The 19,488-nt window shown below is 41.6% G+C and overlaps 1 pseudogene; it reads right to left on the reverse strand.

Annotated features, from left to right (window-relative positions):
• Positions 1-497: 497 nt before the first annotated feature.
• On the reverse strand, positions 498-1,138 carry LOC107798996 (large ribosomal subunit protein eL13z-like; annotated as a pseudogene).
• Positions 1,139-19,488: the final 18,350 nt, after the last annotated feature.

Genomic DNA, 19,488 nt, shown 5'->3' on the forward strand with positions numbered 1-19,488 from the left:
GGTGACCATTTGTTTCAATTGCTTACCATTTGCTTTTTTTTCTTTTCTTTCTAAATCCTCATAGTAGACTCTCTAGATTGAAGGCTTCTGTCAACTAGCTATAGTTGAGCTTCTGTTAACTCTTCTCTCGTTTTCCCTTTGTTACATTGGTCCCAAGAAAGATTTATAAGGGCATTCTTCAAAAGGATGCAAAATTTGCCTTTTTTGTTGCTTATGTTGTGTTTAACTAGTTTCAATGTTTGATATGAAAATAACTAACTGAACAGTTTGTTAAGCTGAAGAAAGTCATCTGGTGAAACACTGTTACTGTGTCTGGAAGGAAGTGAATAAGAGAAGTATTATATAAGCTTTCGGCAATGTGGTAAACTAATGAATTAGGAAAGATTAAGATAATATTATTAGGTATTAGTGGCTAGTTTTTTAAGTTGTGAATTCCCAGTTTGGAATTCTATTAAAGTTTCTTTTGCATTTTTTTCAAGAGAGCAATAGGACTTATGCTATAACATAAACACCATCAAAAGATTTGCATGATCTTCCTTTTCTGCTTCAGCAGCCCTCTTTAACTTGGCTTCGATGTGTCACGCATTTGTACTCTCGATACGCAGCTTGCCATAGGCATTGAATGATTTCATCTCATCTGTGACCTTGACAAGGTCAACAGTTGGCTGCTCATAGTAATAGGCATGTATGAACCCTGGACCTGGGTGGCAGTAGCAAGTTCCTATGCACTAGAATCACCAGCCTTGACTTTCTTAGCACGCCTTGGGAAGATGACAAGCTTAGCTTTGTAAGCTTAGTTGTTCCTGCGGCAATGATCAATAGCAATGCCAATGGTTGGTGCTAGTTTCTTGGGAATACCAGCTGCTTTCAGTTCTTCAAGAGAAAATTCCCTCCCAACCCAGACTTTCATGTTGTATTTCAGTGTTTGTCCATGAACAATAGGTCGAAGTGATCCCGCAGTTGGCCTAGGGAAGATCTTCACAGCTTTCTACTGTCTAGCAGCACGTCTCCTTGTTTTCCTAGCTGGATGGTTGAACCAAGTCCTTACATAGTTTTGCCAATGCTTCTTGAAGTGCCCATTGGGTATAACATTGTTGTGCTTCATCTCTTACCTGGTTAGCTACTACTTTTGGAGGCTTTGGGAGTACAGAGTCTTTTGCATTCTTACATGGATTTAAAGACAAACAATTACTTGTTGTCATCTCTGACTTGTTTTTGAAAAACTTCGTGCTTTAAGATTTTTACTGGATATAAGATTGTTTCATCCTAGCGAAAAGAACTGAAGACTTAGAGATCGACATTCTAGTACATTTGAAGACTTTGTGCTTTATGCATTGTTTATGGACCATACCCATTCTTATAATGATAAACCAACTCTTGAAGGATAATGACTTTATTTATCCTCTTTTGTAGGTGGAGCAATTGAAGAAAGGGAAGATGGAGATTGTGAAGATCTAGACCTTACTTAAGAACTTTGAATTGGTGTCCATGTTCTAGAAATCTTTTGTTATCAACATTTGAACTAACTCTTGAAGTGTTGATGTAAAACTTATGTGATTGGGTTAAAATATTTTGGTGTTATGGAGTAAGTGTTGATGTAAAACTTATGTGATTGGGTTAAATATTTTGGTTTTATGGAGATAATATAGATTATGAAGTGTTTTATCTTTTTATTTATATAAATTTCAAGTTATTACAAATTTTATATATCTAAATATTCATTTACAGCCAGTGCGTAATAGTCTAATAGAACCGTTCCAATAGGTCTTGCAAACTGTTCCAATAGGTATGGCAAATTGCTCCAAAATAGTCTACAAGAACCATTCCAATAGGTATTCAAAACCGTTCCATTAGGGCTTACAAATCATTCCAAAATGTGCAACAAACTGACACAATAGGTAGTTAAAATCTTTGCAAAAGAAATAAAACCATTACAGTAGCGTAATGAAACCATTAGAATATTTGTAAATAAACGTTGCAATAGCTTAAATAACCGTTGCAACATATTATATGGTAACGGCTGCCAACCGTTGCTATAAACTAATGGCAACGGTTTGTAACCGTTACAACTGGAAAGAAATACTCGTTGCTTCAGACAGAGGAACAACTGTTGCTATAGATATACCTTAAGCAACGGTTCGGATAACCGTTGCAAGAACCGTTACTCTAGATCTACTGGCACGACAGCATATGTAACAGTTGCTAAACCGTTCCAAAAACTCTATGGCAACGGTTTAACTCTCTATTGCAACGGTTTTACGGCTGTTGCAATAGGCTCATTTTCCAGTAGTGCATCCTCGGCTTCCCAAGTGGCTTCCTCAACTTAGTGGTTCCACCATAACACTTTCACGGATGCAATTTCCTTATTTCTCAATTTCCGAACTTGCCTATCAAGAATGGCAACTGGAACTTCTTCATACGACACCTCTTCATTAACCTCAATGGTTTCAACTGGCACAATAATGGACGGATGTCCCACTACCTTTCTCAACATGGACACATGAAATACCGGGTGTACCAGTGACATCTCGCGTGGCAGCACGAGCTTGTATGCCACCGGACCAATCCTCTGAATGATTTGGTATGGTCCGACATATCTCGGACTCAATTTTCCCTTCATTCCAAACCGCATGATACCCTTCATAGGGGAAACTTTCAAAAATACCCAATCATTTCCTTTGAACTCTAAATCTCTGCGACAGACATCCGAGTAAGACTTTTGGCGACTCTGAGCAGTTTTCAACCTCTCCTTGATAATCTTGACTTTCTCCATGGCCTGATTCACGAGGTCCGGCCCTATCAATTTCGTTTCTCCAACCTCGAACCACCCAATGGGAGACCTACATCTCCTACCATACAATGTTTCAAATGGTGCCATTTGGATACTAACATGGAAGTTGTTGTTGTAAGCAAACTCTATGAGTGGCAAATGATCATCCCAGCTACCTTTGAAATCGAGAGTACATGCACGCAACATATCCTCAAGCGTCTGAATAGTCCGCTCTGCTTGCCCGTTGGTTTGGGGGTGAAACGCTGTGCGAAAATTTATCTGCATGCCCAAACCTTGCTAAAATGTCTTCCAAAAGTTGGTTGTGAACTGAGCCCCTCGATCGAATATGATTGAGACTGGAGTACCATGCAACCTGACTATTTCCTTGAAATACAACTGGGCATACATTCCGCTCTGTCGGTAGCTTTAACTGGCAAGAAGTGCGCTGATTTCATGAGTCGATCCATGATTACCCAAATTGATTCAAACTTGCGTGGCAACCCTACCATGAAATCCATGTTAATCATCTCCCATTTCCACATTGGAATTTCTATGCTTTGAGCCAATCCATCGAGCCTTTGATATTCGGCCTTCACTTGCTGACAGTTCGGACATCTAGCCACAAAGTCCGCCACATCCCTTTTCATGTTGTTCCATCAATAAGTTGCCTTAAGATCATGATACATTTTTGTAGAACCTGGGTGCACTGAATACTTGGAAGTGTGAGCTTCTGCCATGATCCTTTCTCGAAGACCGTCGATATCAGGAACACATAGGCGGTCTTGGTACCGTAGGGTACCATCATCCTTGCCAAGGGAAAAAGTTGTGGTCTTGTGTTTGTGAATCCCCTCTCTCAGTTGTGCTATCAATGGATCATTGTATTGCTTTTCTTTCACCTCCGCCACCAGCGATGATTCAGCCCTATACTGCACAATTACCCCTCCTTCATTAGAGTCTGCAAGGCGAACTCCCAAACAAGCCAACTGGTAAACCTCCCTAGCTAACGGCATCTGATATACCTCCAAATGAGCCAAACTTCCCATAGATTTTTGACTAAGAGTGTCTACCACAACATTTGCCTTTCCCGGGTGATAGAGAATATCAATGTCATAATCCTTGAGTAACTCTAGCCATCTTCTTTGCCTCAGATTCAACTCCTTCTGCTTGAAAATATATTGAAGGCTCTTATGATCCGTAAACACATCCACATGGACCCCATACAAATAATGTCGCCAAATTTTTTGTGCAAACACCACTGCCGCTAGCTCTAAGTCATGGGTTGGATAGTTCTTTTCATGATTCTTAAGTTACCTAGAAGCGTAGGCTATTACCTTGTCATGCTACATTAACACGCACCCGAGCCCGATCCTGGAAGCATCGCAATACCTTGCCTCTTGGGGTGAAGATTTAGGTGCCTTCACTTGATTATTTTCAATGTTTTAACAAGGATTTTTGGATCAATATTGATGAAAGTCACTTCCCCTCTCTAAGACCCTCTCTCTCTCTCTCTAAAAGCATCAGGAAAACAGACTCAAAATGAGCTATTACACCGTATATAACCATAGGGGGTCGGGTTTAAAATTTAGAAAATTGAAGCCCCGAGTCAGATCTGCGATCGCAAAGCTGACATGTGGCTCACATAATGGACCGCAAAGATGCTCCCCAAAACCTGAACACACTGTCTGGGTATGTGGCAGAAATGCGGTCCGCATACCCATTCTGCGGTCGCATAATGCACCGCAGAACTGCCCCTTACAAAATCCCAAGGGAAATATGCGAGGACTATGCGGTCTTCATATTAGTTATGTGATCGCATAGTTGACCTCAAATTTGACCAACACACTGACTTATTTTGTGGCGACTATGCGGTCCGCATACCTGATATGTGACCGCATTCTCGACCGCAAAATCGCACTTTTTCTGGAAAATATTATTTCTTGACTTTTTAGAGCATAGATCAGTCCACAAAGGTCCGAACCGCATCTCTAACACATGATCCTAATTGCCACTACGAGCTTCCAGGTTCTAGAGTAGAAATTTTTTTACGGTGCCTCATATCCTCCCCCTCTTAAGATCATTCATACTCGAATGAGGATCAAGGTTCGCTTATTAGAAATCTCTACGCGACCTTCTACTTTTTACATCCTAAACACACTATTAGTCTCCAAATTTGGCTAACTCCTTGAATTTCTAAAATTTTTGTCAGAGTTTCCTTTGTACCTAGGCCTTATCCACCTGTCAGAGAGACCCAGAAACATATCCTAATAGCATAAACATATTCCATAGATATAATATAACTTGTACAACATCAACCATGGCCGTATAGACAACATATTACAAAAAGGGGACAGCTTTACATAGATCAAGCCAGAAGATGATAGTTCATACGGGCTAAATACACAAAAGCTATTACATGACAATTCAAACAAATGTGGGTACTTCTTTTTCATTTACAAAAGAATTTTACGCATCTCTAACACATAATCCTAATTGCCACTACAAGCTTCCGGGTTTTAGAGTGGAAATTTTTTTACGGGGCCTCACAACACCATTCTGTGCGGTCCGCACAAGTGAGGTTCAGAGAGGTAGCCAATAGGCAATGCGGCCGCATGAGATTTAATGCGGTACGCATTGGAGTCACTGCGGCCGTACTCGAATTAGTGCGGTTCGCAGAACCAAGGATCAGAAAAGTGCCAGTTTGGAGATTGAAGCTAATGCGGTCCGCGCTCCATTTCATGCGGACTCCACTAGAAGCCACCGCGGCCGCACTCGATTCTGTGCGGTCCGCATTTGGATTTTCAAATTCAGAGCCCTAGTGCGGCCGCACGTGATTTTGTGTGGTCCGCACTAGCCCCGCTGGGGTATTTTTGTCCAGATTTTTCAGCTTAGTATAAATAGCTTCTTTTCCCATTTTTAGGTCATCAGATAGTTTATGTACTTATTGATACCCAATTTTTTCCTATTAATACTGTTGTTGATACCCAATTTTTTCCTATATATTTTTATATACAAAATAGCATATATATGCATACATAAGCATACCCAAGTATTTTAGTATTTTTCCGATCTTTTGAAGAGTTTTTAAAATCAATTTACTATCCATTTTAGTAGTACTAAATCCATAATTATTCCCAAAATCATCAATTTTGGTGAATAATTTATTTTATTCCCATATTTATACCAAAATATAATTAAGATAATTTTTGTACATTTTTACAAATTTATTTGGTATTTAAAAGACTAAATTGCATATAATTGCAATTCTAGCCTACTTTAAGATTAATAGCATTTTATAATGGTAAAATAGGTTCCAGTATTTTTAAATTGATATTTATATATTATTAATTGGCTTAGTACTTTTAATTTTATTTTGAAATCATTTTTACTATTTTTTATAAAATAAAAGGAAAAACTGGCTATTTAACATTTAGCCCCATTTCATTTCAATTACAGCCCCATTTCATTTCAATTTTAGCCCTTAAATTGACCCAATCCTAACCCTAATCGGACCGGCTCAATTCCAATTTTTACCCAACCCACGACCTGATTTTAAATAACCCAACACGTTCTCCACCTACCACTTAAATCTGGACCGTTGAGCACTCAAGATCAATGGCCAAAAATAGCCCTTTCCTAATTAAATCTAAACGACTACCCTAATCTCCCTCATTCTCACCTGACTCACCGCCTTGAAACCCTTAGTCTCTCAAAACACTCTCAAGCTCTCCGAAACCCTAGCCATCTCCCACCTTATTCTACCATGTTTCTACCGGAATCCATGGCTTCTCAGGCCATGGATAGCCTGTACTCACCCCCCTCCACCATCAAACCATGGTTGTTCGAAGCTTCGAGGCCCGACTCCGATGGCTCTCTTCAGATCCTTCTCAGATCTGCAGTTCTATGGCTTCTCCGGCCATGCTCCGGCACATTCAAGCATTAGGAGCCTTATTCTAACTCATCCGACTCAAGATCCGACCTTCTTCTAAGCCTTTCTTATTTATAGGGTTTCGCCGAAACCCTAAGCTATTCGAGGTTCTTTCTCTGTTTGTTTGCTTAGATCTGTGTTGTATCGATGCTTTACTTGACATTTAAAGTATTTTCCCCAAATATTCTTTTCAAAATCGTTTGTTTTCGATTTAGGGTTTCTGAAAGGTTTTTCAAAAAACATCTTTCTGATTCTTCTTCTTCTTTTCTTTATGTGTGTTTGTATATATCAAGCTCGTGTGACTTCTTTTTACTACGCTAGTACTGTCCTTCTACTTTTCTTTTATACATGTTACTCCTGTGCTTACATAATTATCCTTGTTATGTTTTCATTACTCTTCTACTATATGTGTTTACTGTTAAGTTCTTCAATTTTGTTTGCTTTACTGGACTCTATTCGTGTTCTTGCTAAATGTGTTTCATCTACCGCTTCTTAAGTTTGTATCACTTTTTCTTTTGAACTTGCTTAAGTTCTGAGTTTTTCTCAAAACGTGTTCTCTATGCTCTTGATTGTGTATCATGTCTGTTTGATTCTCATGAGTCTCTGAAAGAGACCTCTGAGCCTGTTATCTATCCTTTAGTCTCTACTTCTGATTAAAGTTGAAAACCCTAGGCTTTGGGCTTTGGCAAGTTTTATCTTGGACTAGGGTTCTACTTTGGGTCCCTGGACTCTTAGACTCATTATGAGTCTACAAACTGAACTTGTATCCCTTTGCTTATGATTCTGAACCTTTCTATGTTAAACTCTTTTCTAAGTAACATGACAGTTCCTTCTTGATTCACATATTTGTGTGCTTTATATATGATAAACTCTGCTTTCAAAAGGTTTTTACCAACTAATGATTGATTCTGAAATCCTCTAATGGGGGTTTGATTGATTGTTACTGATTTTCTTTAAATTAAACCTTTCTTCACCTATTCTGGTTAGATTCATTCATACCAAAACTCAATTTCTGATTTTTACTGGCTGATGATTGATTGCCTTTCCTTATTTGCACAAATTGTGCTGCTATCAAACTTTTTCCTTAAATAGTTTCTATGTATTTGCCCTTCTTGTGTTACTTTGGAAAAGATTTTAATCCAATTCTTTCCTTAATTGTCTTCTACCCGTTTGAAATCAGAATCCCTTAACTGAAGGGAGATTCTGTGTGATTATTTGCAAACTATTCCCTTACCTTTTCTTACTTGTTTTCTGCACTATAAAAGGGGCACGACCCTTCTGCACTTAGACACCTTGAACCTTCAGTTCAACACTTCGAATTCAACACTTTACACACACACCTCTCAAATACAATACTCTTTCAATACTCTACTCTCTTCTGAGATCTTTTGTACTGTTTGCTTGCAATTTGGTTTACAAGACTTCAGCTTTCACTTATTTGTTTCCCTGAAACAGGTATGCCTTAATTTCGATTTTAGCACCATCCCTATGTGTTTATTTTACAGTTGCTACACTCCTGTCTATTTTGTTGTTCATTTTCTGTATTGAGAATGGTACTCTCTCTTTGCATCTGCTGTTTGTTATGAACTCCCTATACCCCCACCCTCTTCTATGTGTTTGAGTTAAGGTTCATGGCCTGACGGCATCCAAATTGCTGCTTAGGTCTGAACCTGATCCTCAATGGATCCCAACTCTCAAAATATGGCTAATAGGCTAGTCAGGGGTATGCCAGCACTCCTGATTGCTGGGCATGACCACCAGCCTGCCATGGCTCTTCCCCTAATTCCCTCTCTATGCACTTACACTTACTCTTAGATTCTAAGTTCTGCCCCCCTCTTGTGAGCCTTGCTTTGGGACCTTGAGTTCCCTCTGAACTTGGACATCTGAGGGTTGGCATTTCCACATTGCACTATGCTCTTAATTCTGCAATCTATTTGGGTTGTAAGCACTACCCAGAGTCCATTTGAGGCTCTTGAGGAACTTTGACACAACCCAAATAAGAGAAGGCTTTGGAAACCTGATCCTGGAAGTTGGTTCACCTCATATTATTGGACCTTGAGTCTGAATTAGGCTCCTTGGTTGTAGCTTAATTTTTGATGTAATTTTACTTTTCCTAATTCATTCTAGTCTGTAATATGTTGTAACAACTTATGGGGTTCTAGTGAGAAAGGGAGGGTCACTTATGTATGCAAAGGGTAGACAGCATACTCATAGGCATTGCTATTCATAATTTCTACACTTTCGCATATCATATAGAAATCTTGCCTATAAGTTTTCTGCATCCATGCACGTCATATAGAAATCATGCCTATAGTTTCTGCACTTCCGCATTTTTTATCTGTCATTAGGCAAACGGTTATAGGTTAAAACAATAATCAACTGCCTTCAAGATACCATGTCTATAGGACTCCCTGCACTTATATAATCGTCTTAAAATCAACAACGCCATGAAATCATGCCTATAGGAGTAACCAGTTGAATCTGATTTGTTTGCTTCATCTACAAGTCTCAAAATCAGTGGTAATGTCGTTTAACATCTGCAGAACTTATGTGTTTTCCGCAATCAGTAAGACTTCTTTAAAATCGGAGTAGGCACTATTAGATTTCATGCCTATAAGTTTCACCTAGGCAAGCCAGTAGATAACTGATTAACTGCATCAATTTTTGATAAGTTACAACCAGGGAAGGCTAATTCGGACTCCTCATCTAAGAAATATGTGATGAATCAGCCTATCCTACGCTTTAATTTATTTCAGACCATAACCAGTACTTGTAAGTCATGCTAGCCAATTTGTCTCTTTAAATGAGGAGGCATGTTTGAGACTTTTAAATTGTTATGTGTTCTCCCCATACCTGCCTTATATGTTTTGATTGTTGCCCTAGAATTTTATCCTTTTATGACTCTGGAAAGCCAAATTTCCCTTCCCTTTAGGACTAGTAGTCCCAAATGCCTCCGAGACTGATAGGATTGGGGCGGGTACTAGCATGCAATAAGTAACGATGCGCTAATATCACGTGCAACCCCTCTTCTGAGGAGTGATTGCCGGGTATTGCATTGACATGATCCATATTGTTTGTAAACCTAGGACCTCTTTCGTTTTTAACTTGTTTTACTGTCCGAACTATTTCCTTAAAATTTCTGCTTTTCTTTATTCTCAAAAACTTTCAATTTGCTTGCAATAATATGTGAAAATACCCTTCTATTTGAGGCCCTTAATTGCCTATTTGATTATGTGAAGTCACAATTGTAACATGGCCGGGAACCACACTAGTGGATCTTGAGGGGTGCCTAACACCTTCCCCTCGAGATAATTTCTAGCTCTTACCCAAACTCTGGTTCTTCAAACTCAAACCCTTCTTAGTGTCCTAATGCACTTAATCATTAGGTGGCGACTCTTCAAATTCTAAAACCCAATTCCCAAAAGGGAACGAGTTGACCTCATAAATGTCACAAGCCTGATTTCGCAAGAAAAAGTGGGCGCGACAGCGTGGCGACTCTGCTGGAGATATTTCTTTTAGGCTTTTACCATTTCATGTTACTTGTGACTTTACTGCTTCTTCATTGCCTTTATTTAATGTCATTATTTCTCTTCTATTACGAAACTGACTTGGCTCTTTGTTTCTTTTCTTTAATGTTTTCCTTTACTATTTTCCTTCAATGTTGTTGTAAGTATGAGCAATTATTGTAATCATTCCTTTATGAACGTGCAAATACATGACAAATTGTAACTACATATTCAACATCATATTCCACTCGTGCCAAACAAAATACCATAGCAATGCTTATAATGAGTGGTTCCTCCCTTCCGATATCATTACCCCCTAAATTTGGAAAAGGCGTATTTGCGGTAAAACCAGTCGATCAATGGTGTAGTCGACAGTACCGTGCCTTTCCCTGTTGAGTTGTCCGCTTAAGTTAGTCTTGTCCAAAGTCCACTAGGTTTCCTGGGAACCCAAACGGACGTTACCATATTCTGTGCATTTATTTGGAGAACTAAATGTTGCTTATGCTAATTATTGGTTTAAATAGTCGAGTCTGGCGGGGTAAGGGTCTAACACTTTGTTTTGTAGAAATGAGGCACGAAGTCCCCAGATTTGGCATGGTCACTAACATCCACCCAAGGTTACTAAGCTAGTGGGAGGATCTTCACTCCAGTGATCAGGCATTTGTCCGGAAATACCTAGGCAATTTGCCTTCTCTCCTGGAGATCCAACCCGGCAACAAAAACATAGAAGTTGCTACTCTGTTCTAGGAATGTGATAGGTCTGTGTTTCGCTTCGGGGAGATTGAGATGACACCTCTGCTTGAGGAAATAGGAGGATTAGCTGGTATTTCGTAGGAGACTCCGAGTTTTCTTATGCCGGAAAATCGCAAGGGTAGGGGTTTTTTCAAAAGTATGGGACTAAAGAAAAACACAGACTTGACCTGTTTGAAGGATTCCTACATTCCTTTCGACTATCTGTACTAAAGGTACGGCCATAGTAAGTCCTACCGCACTTACCCAGATGAATTCGCCCTCACCTCATTGGGGCATATCCACAGAAGGGTCTTTGTATTTATGTTTTGCTTCTTGGGGATGATAGTGTTTCCTATGAAGAAAGCAAGGATTGAGATCAGGCTAGCTATGGTCACTAAAACCTTAATAGAGGGAATTACTGGACAACCCTTTAGCATAGTGCCCATGATCATTGCAGAAATGTACCGAGCCTTGGAAAAGTGTCAACAAGGAGCCCACACTTCGAAGGCTGCAACTTGCTACTCCAGCTCTGGCTCATGGAGCATATCCAAAGGGGTGAATATCGGCAAGAGATTCAGCGGAGAGACTAGGACGATCATATAGCCTTCCATCAACCAGGGTGAATGAACTACATGCCTGACATGTTTGCTCAGCCAGAAGATGCCAAAGGATGGGTGGAGCTGTTTGAAAATCTGACGAAGGATCAAATACAATGGATGTTTGAATGGTTCCCTGCTGACGAGTTCATCACCCGATCCAGGGACGCGCCATTTCTAATACTGATTGGTTTAAGAGGAACCTCCCTTATGTCCTCCTCCAGATCATGAGACAGGCTGGTAAGAAGCAGGTTATACCAAGGGTCGACAAGATGAGTCACTTCCGGGCTGATTTCCAAGCTGATGATAGTCCTTATAAGTGCCAAACTCAGCATATGTGGCATTGCAAGATCATCATGGGGAGAGATACTATCGAACCAGATAGATACCATGTTTGTTGCACCCTATACTATTCAGGATGGCTGGAGGATAATCACAATGGTCTAGGCCAACCTGGGTTTGTTCGAGGTCACAATATCATCGATGAAAAGGCTAAAGCACAGGTCAAGTACAACCAATTGCGCAAGAGGATACGGGAATGCGAAAGTGAGCACCGGGAGATTCAAGAAGCCCATCAAAAGTTGATTGGAGAATGGAAAGATATGGCTTTCAGCGCCAACAAGCGACTAGGGTATTTGGAGCGGGGTTTAGTGGAATTGGAAAGGAAGTTCATCCAGAGGATTGAAAACTGCCAGAACACTGAGGGAAATGAAGGAGGACACTTGGCTAGAGCCTATTTACTGCTAGGATTGCATGAGTTGGTGAAGCTGTTCGATGGAGCTAAAGATGTCGATTCTGGGGAAGGTCCTTCTAGGATCAATTAGTTAGTAGTCTTTTCTTTTGTTTTAAAAATGTAATAAGGCCAACGGCCATTAGTAACATTTTATTTTTCTGCTATTTTAGTGTCGTTTTGGGACTCGTCTTATTTTTATCAATAAAATGAGGCACTTAGCATTATAAGTTCTCCAAATCAACTTGTCACTAGGTCTACCTCGGGCACAACGAGGCTCCTTAATTAGGACAAGATTTATATTCTTGCACTATGCATTTAAATATTGCAACGTTTTCTTCTCCTAATCCGCACTAACTTGCTACCTTTTTTGTTTTTACCTTTTGTTTATTCCCCTCCCTAAAGGTTAGTTCGTGAACTCTAGCATCGTCATCATACTCCACAAGATCTAAGGGTCCTCTACCTCCTCTTCGTCCGAGTCCTATCAGAAATAAGAACAAGGGAAAGATGGAAGATTTGAGCAACATCAGAAAGGAGAACTTAGTTGAAAGGGTAGAGGTTCCTCAGGGTATTCAGGTTTCCAAGGAAAGTGCGTCCCAGCTCGAACAGAAGTTATTGAAGTTTTAGGAAGAACTGGACCAAGTTCAGAACTTGGCGAATTTGTCATTTTCCCTCACTACCCCATATGTCAACTTTGCCAAGACTCAAAACCCCACACCTCCACAAAGCATCCTGAAACCATAAAACCAACCTGCTCCCCATCACCACTGCAACACATGCCACACTTCAGACAACACCCCACTGCTTATTCCTGAACCACTAAACTCCACAAATGATCATCCCCATAACACCCCCCCCCCCCATCTATGTGGAAACTACACCACACTATACTCAACCTATTTCAAGCACACCAGAGTCTAACTCTCTTATCAGGAATCTGGCCGCGGAACTCAATAAGCTGACTAGCTGAGTTCAGGGTGTCGAAGGAAGCAAAGGGGTTGAGGGACTAAATTACAAGGACCTTTGCATTCAGCCAGATGTCGAACTTCCTGAGGGGTACAAACCTCCCAAGTTCGAGATGTTTGATGGCACAGGGGATCCCAGAGTCCATTTGAGGACGTACTGCGACAAGCTGGTCGGAGTAGGAAGGGATGAAAAGATTCGCATGAAACTCTTTATGAGAAGTCTGAAAGGAGATGATTTGTCTTGGTACATCAACCAAGACCCTAAGAAATGGTAAAATTGGGTAAGTATGGCATCCGATTTCATGGACAGGTTCAGGTCCAACGCGGAAAATGCACCAGACATGTTCTACATCCAGAACTTAAAGAAAAAACCCTCAAAGACATTCCGCGAGTATGCTACTCGTTGGAGATCAGAAGCTGCTAAGGTCAGACTAGCTTTAGAAGAAGAACAAATGAACAGGTTTTTCATCCGAGCTCAAGACCCACAGTACTATGAAAGGTTAATGCTGATTGAAAGCCAGAAATTTTCCGACATCATCAAGCTAGGGGAAAGGATCGAGGAAGGTATCAAAAGTGGTATGGTCACTAACTTTGAAGCTTTGCAGGACACCAACAAGGCTCTACAGTCTGGTGGCACGTCCAAGAAAAGGGACGTGAGCGCCGTGATGGTTGCACAAAGAACAAAATCCCCAATTGAATACCAAACCTACCCAATATCTCCACTCACATATCAACCTACCCCAAATTACCAAGCACCCTCGCCCTCTTACCAAACTCCACCACCTACTTACCAATCACCTCCACCTCCCACATATCAGCCCACTTCGCTCAGATATTCCCAACCCGCACATGTCTATCAAGCCTACAATACTCAGCCATCTCACTATCAACCACCTCCCACCCGCCAAAACTTTCCTAGACCCCGACCAAACTTCGACTGCAGACCCCCCAAACAGTATACCGTCATTGCCGAATCTATCGACCAGCTGTATGAAAGGCTCAAAGTTGTTGGTTACATCACCCATATCCCTTCTATAAACCCCGAAAACCCCTTCCAATGGGTCAACCCAAACAAAACATGTGCATACCATTCCAGCATGAAGGGGCATACCATTGATGAGTGCCGCTCTCTGAAGGATAAGATCCAAGCTTTGATTGACAACAAGATCATCATAGCAAAGGAGCCAACTCCGAATGTATGCAACAACCCTCTGCCTGACCACAAGGGTGGGGGCATTCACATGATTGAGATAAAGGATGATTGGGGACCCAAGGGTCGATCAGATTGATTACTGAAAGTGACGAGCCAAAGGAACCAACGATCACACTTAATCCGATTGTGGTCCAGATCCAGCCTTCCGAAAATACTGAAGTAGACATGTCCATACCACTTGAGTTTGAAGCACTTCTTCTGCAAAGACGCCAGGACCTATTGAGGTCGAGTTTGGGTCTCCAAAGACACATGTACCATTCGAAGTGGCTATGTTACCATCCAAGGCAAAGGTACCCATCACGGTGGCCATGACAGCCGTAACACCATTCCATCTAAAGGCCATACCATGAGATTACACTGCCGAGGCGAGAAGGAAAGGGAAAACCAAATATGGAGAAGCAATTGCAGCACAGGGTATGACAAGAACCGGCAGGGTTTATACCCTAGAACACCTAGACGAGTCTAGTAAGCAGGCCTCTAGACGACCAACCGTCACTGAAACTGGGCCTGATGATCTCTGGAGGAAGATACAAGCCAAAGAGTATTCGGTCATTGATCAGTTGAACAAAACGCCAGCCCAGATCTCTATCTTGGCTCTGCTACAAAGCTCTGACGCACATAAGAATGCCTTATTGAAGGTGCTGAGCGAGGCATATGTGCCCAGCAACATAACTGGAGGAGAAATGGCAAACATGGTAGGGCAAGTATTGGAGAGTCACAAAATCTCTTTCCACAAAGATGAGCTGCCACCTGAAGGGCTAAGCCACAACAAGGCATTGCACATCACTGTGTAGTGTGAAGATTATTTCATCACCAGAATCTTGATTGACGGAGGGTCCAGCCTCAATATTTGTCCATTGGTGACTCTCAGAACATTGGGAAAGATCCTGCATGATATCAAGGATGGAGCCATCAATGTCAAAGCTTTCGATGGATCCCAAAGGTCCACTATTGGGGAAATCTGTTTGTGTCTGCAAATGGGACCGACTTGGTTCGATGTTGATTTTCAAGTGATAGACGTCCCAGCATCTTACAACTTGCTATTGGGACAGCCCTGGATCCATGCCGCTGGGGCTGTGGCATTAACCCTACATCAAGCGGTGAAATTCGAGTGGAATCACTAAGAGGTAATTATTCACGGCAACGGTAGCAATCCCATATGCAGTCGCCAGACCATCCCAGCAATCGGAGGAAGAAGGAAGATAGACGGAGAAACCTACCATCACATTGAGCGAGTCAACGCCGTGGACAAGGACAAATGGTGAGATAGCAAAATTGAAAGTATACTGAATTGGTGCGGATACGAACCTGGCAAGGGACTTGGCAAGAATCTCCAAGGAATCACTAAGCCTATCAAGCTGAAGAAACACGGTACCACTTTCGGTTTGGGATATAAATACACTTGGGGGGAATTCAACCACTGGTCGCCACCATGGCACAGTCCCTACTACCCACTAGAGCATCTAATACCTCGCTTGGAACAGGCTTTCCAGCCTGCCAATGTCATATATGGGTCGGGAGAAGAGGAAGCACTGGCGGCGATGAGGAATTTGTTTTTGGAAGATGATAATATGGACTGTTGTGTCATTTTCGAGGAGAAAGCGGAGGAAAGCCCTTCTATACAGGCTGTGAGCCGAGGACCACGCCTCAACAATTGGTCCATCAGAACCACCAGGGCCCGGAAAGCTTTGGGGTAGCAAGGCTGAACAAAGCACCATGCATTATCTTTATTTCTTCGCTAATTGACTTTCTTTCCGCATTTTTAATATTGAAATAAGAGCTCCAATGTTCAAAACAATTATGAAATTTATCAAAGCATTTCAGTTTCTTATAAATCTTGCTCTTATTACTTTTTATCGTTTACTTTATTTACACAGCATTACTATTACTTATCTTGATGAACCGACGATTGTGACATGCGACGAGATAACGCGACAAATGGATATGGACTCAGAAGAAGATGATATATAAGAAGAGGTTGTTAAAGAGGTTAAGGATTTTGAGAACAGACCTAAGTCTAACATGGACGAAACTGAGATTGTCAACCAGGTAGATGCAGAAAATGTCAAAGAAACACGAATCAGCGTTCATCTATCACCATCAGAAAAGAAAGAGTACACGGAATTTCTAAGGGAATATGAGGACATATTCCCTGGTCTTATGATGACATGACTGGTCTCAGTACATCTATTGTAGCTCATAAACTGCCAACCGATCCGACATGTCCACCAGTAAAACAGAAGCTCAGGAAGTTCAAACCTGACATGAGTTTGAAAATCAAGGAAGAAGTTACCAAGCAAGTCAAAGCCAAGGTTCTTAGGGTAGTAGAGTATCCAACATGGTTAGCCAATATTGTGCCAGTGCCGAAGAAGGACGGGAAAGTTAGAATCTATGTCGACTACTGGGATCTTAACCGGGCCAGTCCGAAAGATGACTTCCACTTGCCGAACATACATATTCTAAATGACAATTGCGCCAAGCATGAACTGCAGTCGTTCGTTGATTGTTTCTCTAGGTATCATCAGATATGGATGGATGAGGAAGATGCGAAGAAAACGGCTTTCATTACACCGTGGGGGATGTATTGTTACAAGATGATGTCGTTCGGGTTAAAGAATGCTGGGGCCACCTACATGAGGGCCATGACTACTATTTTCGATGACATGGTATACAAAGAGATCGAGGTGTATGTAGACGATGTCAGCGTCAAATCCAAGAGATCCACTAACCACATGGAAGATCTGAGGAAGTTCTTCAATAGACTAAGGAGGTACAACTTGAAGCCGAATCTCGCCAAGTGTGCATTCGAGGTTCCTGCCGGAAAACTAATTGGGTTCATTATGAGTCGTCAAGGAATAGAACTGGATTCGTCAAAGGTCAAAGCCATCCAAGAATTGCCACACCGAAGAACAAGAAAGAGGTTATGAGTTTCTTGGGAAGACTTAACTACATCGGCCGATTCATAGCTCAATCCACTATCATTTGTGAGCCAACCTTTAGGATGTTGAAGAAGGACGCCGCTACTAAATGGACTGATGATTGTCAGAAAGCCTTTGACAGAATCAAAGAATACCTGTCAACGCCGCTAGTTTTGGTCCTGCCCGAGCCGGGTAGACCTCTATTACTCTACCTTGCTGTATTGGATGGAGCTTTTGGTTGTGTTCTGGGAAAGCATGATGAAACGGGAAGAAAGGAGCAGGCCATCTATTATCTCAGCAAGAAGTTCACCCCGTACGAGGCCCGGTATTCTCTATTGGAACGCACCTGTTGTGCCCTGACTTGGGTAGCTCAGAAGTTGAGACACTATTTTTGTGCCTATACCACCTACCCCATATCAAGAAGGATCCTTTGAAGTACATTTTTCAGAACCCCATGCCCACTGGCAAGCTAGCCAAGTGGAAAATCCGGCTGAGTGAATTCGACATTGTTTACGTGACTCAAAAGGCAATCAAAGGACAAGCACTAGCAGATCATCTTGCTGAAAATCCCGTGGATGGAGAATACGAGCCTCTAAAGACGTATTTTCCTTATGAAGAGGTATCTTTCATAGGAGGAGACATTGCAGAATCCTATGATAGTTGGAGAATGTTTTTCGATTGAGCAGCAAATTTCAAAGGAGTTGGCATAGGAGCAGTCCTAGTATCAGAAACCGGTCAGCATTATCCGGTATCTGCCAAGATCAAGTTCTCGTGCACCAACAACATGGCCGAATACGAAGCCTGCATCTTAGGGCTCAAGATGGCCATTGACATGAACATTCAGGAATTGCTAGTGATCGGAGATTCAGACCTACTTATACATCAGGTCCGAAAAGAATGGGCAACCAAGAACTCCAAGATACTCCCTTATCTGCATCATGTACAGGAATTGAGGAAAAGGTTCACAAAGACAGAGTTCCAACATATTCCCAAAGTTCAGAATGAGTTTGTCGATGCATTGGCTACCCTATCGTCCATGATACAGCACCCCGACAAGAACTTCATTGATCCTATTCCGGTAAAGATCTATGATCAGCCAGCTTACTGCACTCATGTAGAAGAAGAAGCAGACGGAAAACCTTGGTTTCATGATATCAAGGAATATTTGACGAAAGGAGAATATCCAGAACTCGCAAATCCTACTCAAAAACACACACTTCGGAGATTATCTAACAACTTCTTTCATAGCGGAGGAATCATGTATAGGAGGACTCCTGATTTGGGATTATTGAGCAATGTCGATGCAAAGGAAGCATCCAAGCTATTAGAAGAAATTCATGTAGGGACCTGTGGTCCGCATATGAACGGCTTTGTCTTAGCTAAGAAGATACTTCGAGCTGGTTATTTTTGGATGACTATGGAAACGGACTATATCCAGTATGTTCGAAAATTCCATCGCTGTCAGATACATGCAAACATGATAAAGGTGCCTCCAAACAAGCTTACTGCAACAAGCTCGCCATGGTCGTTCGCCGCTTCGAGAATGGATGGTATCGGACCTATCGAGCCTGCCGCATCAAACGGGCACAGGTTCATTCTAGTGGCAATTGATTATTTCACCAAATGGGTTGAAGCAGCATCGTACAAAGCAGTGACTAAGAAAGTGGTAGCAGATTTTGTCCGTGACCGTATTGTTTGTCAGTTCGGAATTCCAGAGTCAATCATCACTGATAATGGTTCCAATCTCAACAACGACCTGATGAAAGCCATGTGTGAAACCTTCAAGATCAAACATAAGAATTCTACAGCTTACAGACCTCAAATGAACGGAGCTGAAGAAGCCGCCAATAAGAATATCAAGAAGATACTAAGGAAGATGATAGAAAAGCACAAGCAGTGGCATGAGAAGTTATCATTTACCTTGTTAGGATACCACACCACAGTTCGCACATCAACCGGGGCAACTCCGTATATGTTGGTTTATGGTACAGAAGCAGTCATTCCCGCCGAGGTAGAAATTCCCTCCTTAAGAATCATACAGGAAGCCAAACTTGACGATGCAGAATGGGTAGAGAGTCACTACGAGAAGCTAGCTCTTATAGACGGAAAGAGAATGAATGCGGTTTGCCATGG

Source organism: Nicotiana tabacum, chromosome 11 (assembly GCF_000715075.1).
Source record: "Nicotiana tabacum cultivar K326 chromosome 11, ASM71507v2, whole genome shotgun sequence".
Lineage (NCBI taxonomy): Eukaryota > Viridiplantae > Streptophyta > Magnoliopsida > Solanales > Solanaceae > Nicotiana > Nicotiana tabacum.